Below are 12,298 nucleotides of genomic sequence, written 5' to 3' on the forward strand. Positions count from 1 at the left end.
GAGTATTAGTTCAGCAGAACCTTTCCTCCATACAAAATCCCATTTTTTAGGGGATGGTAATTTTCTCTTCACACTGATTACACAAGATCACCCATGCAAGTCAGTCTTACAGGAAGACAAAACGATGCACAGCCTGTACGCAGCCGTGTAACGGCTCCTGGAGGAGAAGGCTCTGCAGCATCTCCAGGTCATTCACGATGCACCACAAAACAGCCCCAACAGCCTGCAACAAATGCAGGATCTGTAACCAAAAAAAAAAAAAAAAAAAATGGAAGTGAGTAGATCAGACAGGATGGTGTCGCCCTGCAATGGCAGATGTTTTTTACCTGCATCCAGGTAAAAATAACAGGGTCTTACGACTTCTGGAATTTAAAACTGAAAGAAGCATTTTAATACAGAAACCTACAAAGCTTCTGACAGGGAGGAACAGCCTCGGTCCACTCGAGGGAGTTAAAGTGGTTTACTGAAGTCATGATTTTAAACTAGTTTAGTTAAAGGGTTGCAAATTGCTGAGTAAGCATTGATTTGTCCACTTTGGTCAGAATTGTTTCAGTTCAGTTCAAGCCAGGAAGGTGAAGAGTTAGCCTACGCTGGGATAAGCCGCTGCAACCAAATGAAAAGTGACCATTGTGAATTTGTATCAGTTTAAGTTAAGCAGAGTGAACGTCTGTAAGTAGACAGTAAGATCTTTAGAGGAAAGGACTCTCTTTTATACACATTTCCACTGAACCCAGGACAATGGGACCAGGATTACAGGGTGTTACCATGATACAAATGAGACACAGTATTAAGAAAAACAAGTGTTACCATAGAAACAGCTGATAAATGGGCACATGAAAAATTTGCCCTTAATTTGCTTGTTTAAATGGGAGGGGAACTATTTTGATCCTGCTTAATTGCAGCTGATCCTATTTAATTGCATTTTCTTCTACCAAGTATAATACAGTGTCACAGTTAGAGCAGCAGGATAGAACTCCAGGGATCTGTAATCTTAGGTCCTGCAACTGGGAAACTGAGGCAAGGACAGATGACTGTGCTAACTCCTAACAGCTTATTGACTTATCCTTGCCTCAATTTCGCCCATCCAGAAGAGTGACTGTATAACAGGAAAATAAAAATTCAAAAATGCATGAGGGAAAAATCGTTTGCTCATCTGCTTTGCTTGATTGGGAATAAGATCGGGTCCTATGGTTGCAAAGAAAGTGGGGGTCGTTTTTTTCTATTTGTCCTTTGCAAGGTGCTAATGCTGATTTTAAGGTCGCAGGAAAAAGAGCTCTACATTTAGCAAAGCGGAAAAACAGCAGCTAAGTGTGGAGAATCGGAAACCTGATTTGAATAAGAGTAACCAGATTGTAGGAACTTTAAATAGAATGGCAACTAATGTAATTAAAATGAAAAGGTTCAAAGCACATTAAAGGGCATTAATATGCAATAAGGAAATTCTTAACTTGCTGTATCTCCACATACACAGTCCTGAAGGTGAAAAGAGCAGTGCCCATAAAAGTCAGCCTTTTGGGGAGGGCACTGGGTTCAGTGCATGAGAAAGGCTCAGTCGCAAAAGCCTTCCATGGAAAGTTTGGTTATTGCAGGACATTTAGCATGATAGAGGCTTGATAACAAGCACTGGGCACGCTCAAGTCATGGAGCAGATTCACGTGTGAGCTAAACAAACCTTCGTCTTACAGTGTGATGCACGCGAGCAAAGTCCTTCAGTCTCTCAAGGTCTGCCAAGGCAGCTAAATGTATAAATAGAACAGAGAAAGGGCCACAATGGTTCAGGAGTCCGATTGCTCTCCTGAGCTCTCTCCCGTAATGGCTGGTACCAGCTGCTTTGAAAGAAAGTGTGTTCTGCAGTGAGCAGCTCTGAAATAACCTACCTTCAGGGAATTTCCTTCCCAGACTCCCTTGTTAGATGTTAGCTTAAGTCCTTATAACAGATTATGCCCCTAAACATAGCTTCATTTCAGCAGCACATTGTTTTATTTTAGCAGTAGAAATGGAGATGACATTTTTTTGGACAGTGGAACAGCATTAATAGCATCACTATTCTAACATTTTTCAAAGCTTTTAAAAACTAAGTGAAAAATTCCCATTACATATTATCCTTTCTACATCGAAAGGATTAAAATCAGCTAGTCAACACAAGCCCTGTGCGTCCTAATTAACTCCTTTTCTTGTAGCTTTAAACAATTCATTTAAGCTCCCTGAATAAATATATATTTCACCTAATGGAACTGGAATTTTGCCATGAATACCACTCCAAGCAGGATTACACCTCTGGGCGTCAAAGTAGCTGGGCAAATATAAACTTTGTGATTTAAACTCCACAAAGATAGAAATAAGTGCTTAGAAGAAGAACAGAAAACAGGAGCTGGTAGATGGCAAATTCTCCTTGTTGGGACAGAAATATTTCTGTTTGGAGGTGTCATAGTCACCTCTGGATGGGGAGGCAAGGACCACACGCACTCACTCACACCTACCCACAGGCTCCGAATATTCTCGCAGGAACTATTCCCAATAATCTGGTTGACAGATTAGGTTTTAGACAGTGTCCCCCACCTACAGTAACTGCTGTATGCCAGGTCCCCCAGATTAAAGACTTACATTTCTCTTGCGTGGAATCCTCATGTCCCTCCTCAGACTGTGGTCCAGGGAAGGCTCTTAGACAGTTTTTTGGACTGCGCGTTTGTCGAGCTGCTGGGACAGGCTGTTTTCCCAGCGTTGGTTCTTTAACTCGGAAACATGGTGTGCTAACTGTCTGTTTCAACTATAGGGACAGAGTTTTCTTCAAATTTTAAAGGCGTGCAGATAACAGTATACCTTTTAAATATTTGGTTACTGTGATCTGCTTTTTTGTCTTTTGAAAGGAAAACAAAAAAACCCCAAACATAGTTTCCAGTCTCAGTGGACGTTGTTTCCTACTAAGATAAATAAATAGATGTGAGAATAGAAAACATATACCCATTCTAGTTACATCCTAGGTATTTATGTTGTTGCAGCATAAAACCCCTCCAGTTTTAATCCCACATAATGGAAGATGATCCTCCTAGGGATAATATTTAGGCAGGAACCATAAGAGTCCATCCACAGCTGCTTTAATAGGCCCATGGTTGAATTCTCTGCTCTGGGATTTGCACGTGTCTTTACAGTCTCTGTTGGACAAGGGTTTTCTCTAGAAAGGACAGCATTTCCCAAACTAGAAAATAGTGCTACAGCAGGGAAATTTCTCCCTCCTCTTCCCCTTGGTATTGGTGCCTTTACTGGGGCTCTCGCCTAATCTGAATTGGACAGGGAAAGCAGAGAGATGCTGTCCTCAGTGAGGGGGGAAAGGGGCCCAGACACTGTGCCGTGGCGGATGTCACAAGTAGAAGAAATGAGGGATGAGTCTCAGCTTTAATTAATAACAATGAATCAGCAGCGATGGGTGAGATCTTTGGCTGATGTACGTCCATGGAACCGAGTCAGTGAATGGACCCAAAGGCATGACACCACATACACTGCTATTTTTGTTGTATCTGCCTCTGGCCTTCTGCATAGTTTTTAGCAGTAAAACTGATTTTCTGCTTCTCTCAACTTGCCCGCTAAATCACACGGGTTTTTCCTATTTTATTATGTAACTTCATTGTCTTGAAGCAAGAGATGAATCCCAATGATTTTCGATCTCCTCCCAGCTGCTATTTGCTATTCTATTAAGGAAAGCCAAAACCCAAACACAACCCAGATGCTAATGTGAATTCTAGAGACTCTGGTAGGATTCAGTATTATAGTTTTTAGCTGAGAAACCAGAATATTCTGAATCCAGTGATGGAAATGTAACTGAAACTGTTTCCAAAGGGAGGCACAATAATGCTAAAAGAGTGGATAACTAGGAAGTTTTTATAATTGCGTCAATTACAGATATGACCACAGTCCATTTTGCATTTGAAAGGAAGTGAAATAGATGCTCTGGGTTCAAATATCATCACATACTGGTGTTATTACTTGATATGAAAGAAATCTTTGGCCCTGAAGGCTTTGCAAAAGTCTCTTCTGGATTTGTCAGGGCATGAAACAAAGTTCCTGCAGATTCTACGCGTATCTTTCATAGCCCAACGTGTTAGGGTATAACATTGGCTGGTTTGAAAATGTAGATGACGCCGGACTTCTTGGTGTCATATAAAGGAATGACCTTCTGAGTTTCACAGAAACTACTGAGATTTCAAAGGGAATGTATTTGCTTCTAATTAGAAGCCCGGACCAGAAGTAGGAAACTTATGCAACAAAGTAATTAAACCAAATTCCTCTCAGTCCCTGTGCGCCTTATGTCCCATCAGGCAGGAGCTTCCATTTTAACGAGTCGTTTGTCAGCCAGGGTCTCGTGGTGGGTAATGCCGTGAGAGTCAACAGGTCTGTGCTCACTCATGCCAGCTGAGAACGTGTCTAGGTGACACCAGAGGGTGAAATACCCAGGCTGGAACAGAAGGCAAGGTAGAAACTACTAGTAGCATAGAAAAAATTGAAATATTAAGTCTTAACTGTAACGTGTAAACTATATGTCATTAAGCTTATGAGGTCTCTTTGTTGAATCTTCAGTGGGACTCGAATACTTGCACAAACTCAGGGTACTGCTCCTCAGGTGGAAAATAAGCTCATCAGGCTCAGGTTTTTTTAAGTGTGATACAATTGTGCCTTGAATTAGCCCACTCCCTTCCAATGACCTTTCTTGCAGCATATTTTGGATATTAAGAAGAGCTGGATCTGGGGCAGAGCAGTTCATCCCTCAAGCCAGGAAGCTGAGATGCAGCCAACTCAGAGGAACTTTTTTTGTTGTGGGTTGTTTTTTTTTTGGGGTTTTTTTTTTTTTTTTGGGGCTGTGTGTGTTGCCAAAAGATTAGAAATGACAATCATCAACAAGAACGAGAGCCAGGGTAGGACAGGGCTGCCTGCAATAACAGAGGGAGCCCCTCTGGCAGCGCTGGAAATGCTCCTTCAGGGTTCACGGGGGCCAAGGGGTTCTCAACCCTTTCCATAGGGTGGATGATGTTTTAATACTGAGATTCTCTGCTGAGAACATGATCCCACGGACCCCACCTCTCCTTTCACTGGAAAGAGAGAGAGCTTCAGCAGTTGCTTACGTGGGAAGTGACGGTAATGGGAGAGAATTGAATGTAGCTTTGGCTGCCTTTAAATGATTTAACAGCTGGATATAAGGAGATGTGACTGCCACTAAAGTTGTTCCATTGGTTTAAGGAGCTGGACTGACTTCCAAGCAATTGAGCCAATTTAAGAGATTATATATGGTGTCTGTGGGAACCCGATACGAGCACCAATTTGGGACCGTTATCTCCTTAAGGCCCCTTTGAGAAAGAGAGGTACAGTCAGCCCCACCATGCACCCAGGGAAGCGAGGGGGTGATATTAAGATGCCTTCAATGACATTGACTTTGTCATGTTCACACTTTGCTTTCATTTCAGCTGCTGGGGAGACATTCTGCAGAAATACCATTTAAAACTTTCTGTAGCACCACAGGCCACAGTGAAACAGGATGGTCGTCTAGGTAGCCTTTTGCTCTAACTATGGCCCTTTTTATATAAACTAGTAAATCCCAAGCTGCATGAAACCCTCCTTGTTAGTGTGCATTTTAAGTAGGTAGAGCTTTCAACCAAAGGCCTGAGAATAATGTGTGCTTGCCCAAAATAAATCTGCTGGGTGTTCCTTGGGGCAAGGAGTTTTGGAGGAACTAGTAGTTAATGAGTGCAGTAGAAATGCTTCTGGAACAAGCGTACCCAGAAGCACACTACAGAGACAAACAAACATGAAACTGCAGTTTTCATAGAAATCTGACTTCTTCCTTCAGCAAAGTATCTTTGCATTTCTTGCATTTCTCTCTTATAAATTCCAGCTCTGTCCATTCCTTCCGGTCCGGGTAATCACAGAGTTTTGTGTTATGCTTAAGAGTTCAGAAATCTTTGTCCTTGTCTAAACTTTGCACTACAGGCCCTGTTTATGAGCTGTCTGGAGAGGATCTGTGAATCAATGGGGCATTGTTCAATAAATAATAAAATCCAGACACAACTAGGTTTCTTTTTATATGAGACTTTTCCCATAGGAGATAGTATATAAAAATTTCTGATGTGCAAGAACATGGCTTCTTCCTCTGTAGAATGTAAGTTAAACTCATCAAATTAATTACCACTTTGACATTCTGTCACTTGAAGTAATTTGTAACATCACACGTGAGACATAAAGTCGCTTTGTAAGATGGGACCTTGTTGTGATTTAGATTCTTTTATGATCATGCTGGAGGCAGCTGTAATTAATTTCTGTCACTGTGATATATAAGTGGCACTTTGCTTCATGTTTAATACAAAAGAATTAAACATCCTTTCTGGCCCACCTCACTTGTGTTGAAGAGTCGGATTTGTCTTATGTCTTTCATCCCACTCTCAGTTTATCATACGTATTGCAGCGCTACTGCAAGACACGATGTCTGTCTCGTTTAAAATGCCTACACAGTGGTCAGGGTTAATGTAGCAGATGTTTAGATTTTATTTGTACTTGCTCAAGACCCAGAGTAGATAGTCCTGCTCCATAATCAGTCTGTTTTCTTCTGGTCAGTAACACTTGGTTTCATCATCACTGAAAACATAGTTGTTGAAACCAGAGATATGTGGAAGGCATTTTATGATAAAGAGAATGAATCAAGCCTCTAATTTTTATGAAATCCTGTTACTAAGCAGTGCAAATGGTGACAAACCTATTTGCCGTCTTGTTTCAGGTAATTCCTGCTTTTTTAATAAAGTATGTCTCTTTTTGAATCAAAGTACAAAACTGCAGCCTGTGCTCTGGTGTTATTTATTTTTCTATACTTCCCTGAGTCAGCCAGTACCCACTGCACATATCCATCAGCCTCAGCCTTTTCATTAGTTCATCTCTTTGAAAGATATAGTGATCAAGTATGAAAAAAGGCTTAAGATGACATGGTATGATCTCTTGGAATATGAGATAAGTGATATTAGTAATGAAATGTTCCATAAATCATCTTTATCTGCACAGCTGGATGGGACATAAAGGAACCGGGTCAAAAAGACAAGTACATGTCTTCACCTTTGCATTAGTCAAAATGCCTAAGGCCAGACTGTAGATTCACCTGACACAGCTTTCATCACATTGCCTTGCAGAGCTTGTCTTGTTAGAAATGCTCTGACAGCTCTACACTACTACTGCTACTCATGCAAACAATAATATGCCATTGGACTCCTACTTTGTCTGTCAAGACTCTCTGGTTATGCCTAAATTTTAGTGGCAGTAGAAAGCTCAGGAGTGGGTTTCTGCACAACCAGTGGCCCATGCGTTCTCCATCTTTGCTGGTACTTCATCTTGCCATAACTCTGTCTCTGTGTGTCCTTTTTATGTTTAGGAGGAGCTAAACTGAGAGTATCTGCAACAGGACATGATGTGACAATCCTCACTCCAGCTACTCGTAACCACAAGTAGAATTTGGAGACCCGTGCAAAGGTGTTGCTGAGGCTTTTCCACAGAGGAACAGCAGCTGAGACACCCCAGAACCAGATCTGAAGGTGAGCAGCAGGTAAGCAACGAGTCTAGGGAGCAAGTTTGACCTCAAGCCTGTCTTGGAGGCAATCCCAGGCAGCAGGGCATCCGTAGCCCTGGTCTGGGTGATGTGAGGATAGATATGGCTAAAGCCTGGAATGTCTGTAAATCCATGTGACAGACAGAGCCCACCTGGAGCTTTGAGTTGTTATTTTCATAAATACAACCTCTTTCAAGGATGTGCTGGATTCTTGAGGTTAAGGTGGGAAACAACAAAATAACTGGTTAAAAAAACCACTGTGTCCTGACCCAAAGGCCGGTGAAATCCAGGGAGTAATTCTTCTTCCTTTCAGTGAGGTTTGGATCTGGCCATCACCTGCCCTATGGCTGGGAGAGAAGTGGAGAGTAAACACAAATGAGAAGTGGGCAACCAAGTATGTAACTTCTGTTCATGACTGACCAGTGAATAAGCCCTCTGTTTGTCCAGGGCGTTCAGTGGCCGGATCCACACGTCCAGTCTTGTTTAGATCGCTCTCACAGGAAGGCAATTGCATATTTGTGGCAGGCTTTAGTTGGGAAAACTTCAGTCAAGCCTGTAAGTATCTGTTCTGCTCTACCACCATCACCACCAAAAACCATCTGGTATTTTAACAAGCTTGCACTGCAGATTTCCATATCTCCAGAATAAAATTGCATCTATGGGGAGGAGGGCAGGAAAAGGAGTCTTAAACTAAAGCATTAGGGAAACCACAAAAAGGAGGCTCTGTGCCTAACATCTATCTTCTCAACCCAAGCTGGATACACTGGAGTAGAAAGTCTTGCTCAAAGTGTAGAAATTGGAAACAGCCTGTACCGGCAGCTTCCCCACAAGGTCCCAATGGCAGAGAACTGCCCCTATTTCCAGCACTGCACTAAGGAGGAGAGGGTTGAGTGGTGAGGTGCTGAGTGCTTTAATGCACATGGGTACCAGGATGAATCGAGGACAGGACACAAGTTGCCAAATGGGGCTTCAGAGCCCTTTAAGGGAAAGCCAGGGCAGATACTCCTCACACCTCTGGTCTAATGCAAGGGCTGGCTGAAGTCAGTGGGCTTCAGTGGATGAGGCCTTGGCCACAGTGGGCTTTGAATTGCATTTTCAGAAGGATTTGCAGAAGCGTAGCTCCAAGAGTTTCAGCATTGTGTCTTCCTAAATGAGTAGAAAATCAGGCGTAATGATGGAAACTTTTCTAAGCAATCTGATACTCCAGAGCCTCCTAAACACAGAAGTAGAGGGATAATAGTGGTAATAAAATAAGAGCCATCCTAAAGGCACAATCCAAACTGTTACCAGTTTCATCCAGTCCTTTCTGCCTGCTGTTCACCCTGGCTGACTGTAATTCCTTTTAAAAAGGCAATGTACCTAGAAAGTACCTTTTTTTGTGGTGATCATATGAAACATTTGCAAAGGAATGTGAAAATTTTCCAGATGTGTTACACACCCCAAGTTCTAGATAAGTTGCTGAAATAAAGGGAGACTTCATGAGAGAAGGGCACTGAGGTACAGCTGAGATGGGCCACATTTGGGGGCTCTCTGTAACCCACATCATGCCTACAGCAGATGAAAAATGTCTCTGCTTCAGAGTAATAGAAGATGGCTCCAAGAAGCACTTCCATGTTTCTCTCTCTCATCCAGGTTTGTATGCTTAATTGATCCATCTTCATTGAGTATTTTGAGATCCTCAGAGTGACACAGCAGTACCTTATTTACAGTCTCATTAAGGAAAGCAGATGAAGTGAAGGGAGAAAAGGGAGTGTGAAAGACAGCATCAAAGCGAAAGGAAAGGAGGTTCTTTACAGCATGTTTTCTCAGGTGTAAGAAAGGGTAAGGGTGTTTCTAGCCAACGACATCAAAGGCAGGGAGCCCCCTCCCCAAGCTGTTGGGCTGGTTGGGTTTGGCTAGGCTTGGCTCGGCAGCTGAGGAGTGACTCAGAGTGACGGGGAGCAATGTTTTTCATGTGTAATCTGGAATGGGTAGCAGCCTTTGTTTGGGAACCTTTGCAACTCCCTGAGTGAGTTCACCCCAGTGAGGTCAGTGGATAAAACATATCGGAGACAGGTGAAGAAATCACCCTGACTTTTTAACACATGTTGTTTTAAACACTTCTTTAGTACTGCTTGGATTAGTCCTGTGCTCTGCCTGCTCCCAGCTTGGTTCTCTTACCGGCTAGAAGATGCTGAATGCAATCGAACGGGTTTGTGGTTACAGTGCTAGCTAATGCAGGACCCTTTTTATCCACAGCCATCCTGCATAACCCCAGTCCTTCCATCTTAGACCCTCATCTGTAAAATGGCAACACCTGCAGTGTCCCTGGAGAAGTGACTTGCCTGGGTGTCTGCAGTCCCCAGCCTTGTGCTGATTTCACAGAGCTTTCATAAATTACTTAAGAACAAAGACTAAATAACAGTACATTGCTCAATAGTTACGCCCCACAAATGTACATGGTTAGGAAGAGAATTTCTCTCCCACATGCAACAGAGCAAGATTGTTTGGTTTGTGCAGGAGATTGTATGACACAGCTCTTCCACGAGCAGGGAAAAGAAATACAGTGACACAGGAGACCTCCTCCTTATCCCTACGTCCCTTTGACTAAGGGACAGGGACCGAAGGCACTTGGAGAGAAATAAGGAATTTTTAAGTGTGGGGCTGCAATTTGGAGCACTTTGAAGTTGCATGGGCTAATGAAGAGAACAGTTTGTCCTGGAAAATGGGAAGTCGGGGTGGGACCGCTGGCTCTCGATGACCTGTTGTGCAGCACTGGCTAATTTGCCCATTGTCTCTCCCGTCTATTTAAATCTGAAGCTCTTGGGGGCACCATATGTATTTACACAATGGGGCCATGATTTCCATAGTGCCTGTGCTAATTATCCAACACAAATAATTAATGGATGGAACAAGTTCTGGCTCCGGGGTTGAGCTTCTAACCACCTGCCCTGCTTGTGACTTTGGGCCAATTTGATTGCAGCAGAGTGAACACAATGCCATGAAGAAAATCCAGCAAATGATTCAACTTTTTTCTAAATATAAAGGTTAAATATCCAGTAATCCTAAACCACATCAGCCCTTTTCTCTGCTTAGGCTGGCTGCATCCTCCTATAACTGCTAAATGCAAATAGTTGAATCAAACACCAAAACCTTTAAAGCCATTTACCACTGATGGATATTACTGTGTTGCAAGAATAAGAGCGGCAGCAGCAAGCTCTTGGATCAATGCCATCACTTTATTACTTATTACTTATTTTTATATAGCCTTTGGCATGGCAAGAAGTCCTTCTTTAATTATAAACAGGAATGAAGAAGCCACAAGAGGAAATCATACAGTATTGTAGCCGGATAACTGGTACTGCACTGATTACACAGGGGCTCTTATCAAAGCTGACACAGTGCTGGGGCTGTGCAGATATTGTGCTGGAAGCCACAGGCTGTGCGTGGGAGAGAGCCTCGAAGCGGACGTAAGAGCAGTGTAATTCTGCTGAATTGAATTCTCCATGGAGAACTTTTTTGTTTCCTTTTTCTCTCTTTCTCCCTCTCTCCCCCTGCATTAAGGAAATAGGAGAAAAGTAGAGACAAGTCCTGGGAGACGAAGAAATAAGATAAATGTGTAACCTTTTCACTTCTTCTTTCAACATGTTTGGGGGGGGAGGAGAAACCTCAGTTTGACACAGAGATGAGCTATGGATAACGACAGTTGTTTGTGGAACCATGAGAAAACTCTTGAATCCCGTTTAAGTCTCTCCCAAGAAGTGAATAACTACTGTTTGTTTATCTTGCCAAAGCCTGTTCAGTTTTCTGGAAGGTCTGTCAGCCCCACCTTCTCTGTAGGCTCGGAGGATCTTGCCCGTAGCAGTCTCAGCTTCTGTCGCTCTACCTTGGTCTGCGCTGTCCTCGCCGATGCTGCTCCCAGCCCTCCCGCCTGATCTCAGAACAAGTTTGCCTGGGACTCAACAAGAAGTCACCAAATGGCTGCCGGGGCAGAGGCCATAAATCTGATTTTTTAAATTGCTCCTCCAGCACCCATCTGCTATGAGGCCACGGGAAGACTCCTGCTGCTTTGGATGCCACTCTCACCGTGGGTAGATGCATCGAACAGCACGAGGCTGTGTCTGTCCCCTTTCAGCCCTGCTTTAGGTGGAGCTTCTGCCGGGCACTGCCATTGCTCCAGATCTCTGCACAGCACGTTAGGGATTGTGCTTTTGACAAAGGTAACGTTGGCCTGGCCTGACTGCACCGAAACAGGGATAATACGGATCAAACTTCTCCCCCGCCACTCCCTTGCAGAGCAGAAGGCAGCTGTAAAAGTGCTAGTTTCAGTTCTGTAGCTGATAAACCCCCTTCCATCATTTCAGGTTATAAAGTGTCTAAACTGGAAGTCAAGGGAGGTTTGTACACACACACATGCTCAGGGCTTTAAGCCAGGCTGCCTCAAGTAACAGTTACCCAAATGTGACCCATGATTTTTTTTTTTCTTGAGAACTTCCCGTTTGGTCAGATGTTGGCCCTGTTTCTGTAAATTTAAACCCTTGCAATAATCTTATAGCTAATTTTGTGGACACCTACAGGTTTCCAGGAGCCCCTTTATTTTGCGAGGTTCTATATTAGCAAAAAGAAGCCTATTGAGCTTCACTGTCATGTTTTCCCCCTCAATTCCCACTCTTGATTATTTTTCCAGCCAACACTCATTGAAGGCCCATAAATAATCATGTCAGAGCTGCAGACATCTTCCAACGC

Source organism: Tyto alba, unplaced genomic scaffold (assembly GCF_018691265.1).
Source record: "Tyto alba isolate M040663 unplaced genomic scaffold, T.alba_DEE_v4.0 Super-Scaffold_34, whole genome shotgun sequence".
NCBI classification, from domain to species: Eukaryota; Metazoa; Chordata; class Aves; order Strigiformes; family Tytonidae; genus Tyto; species Tyto alba.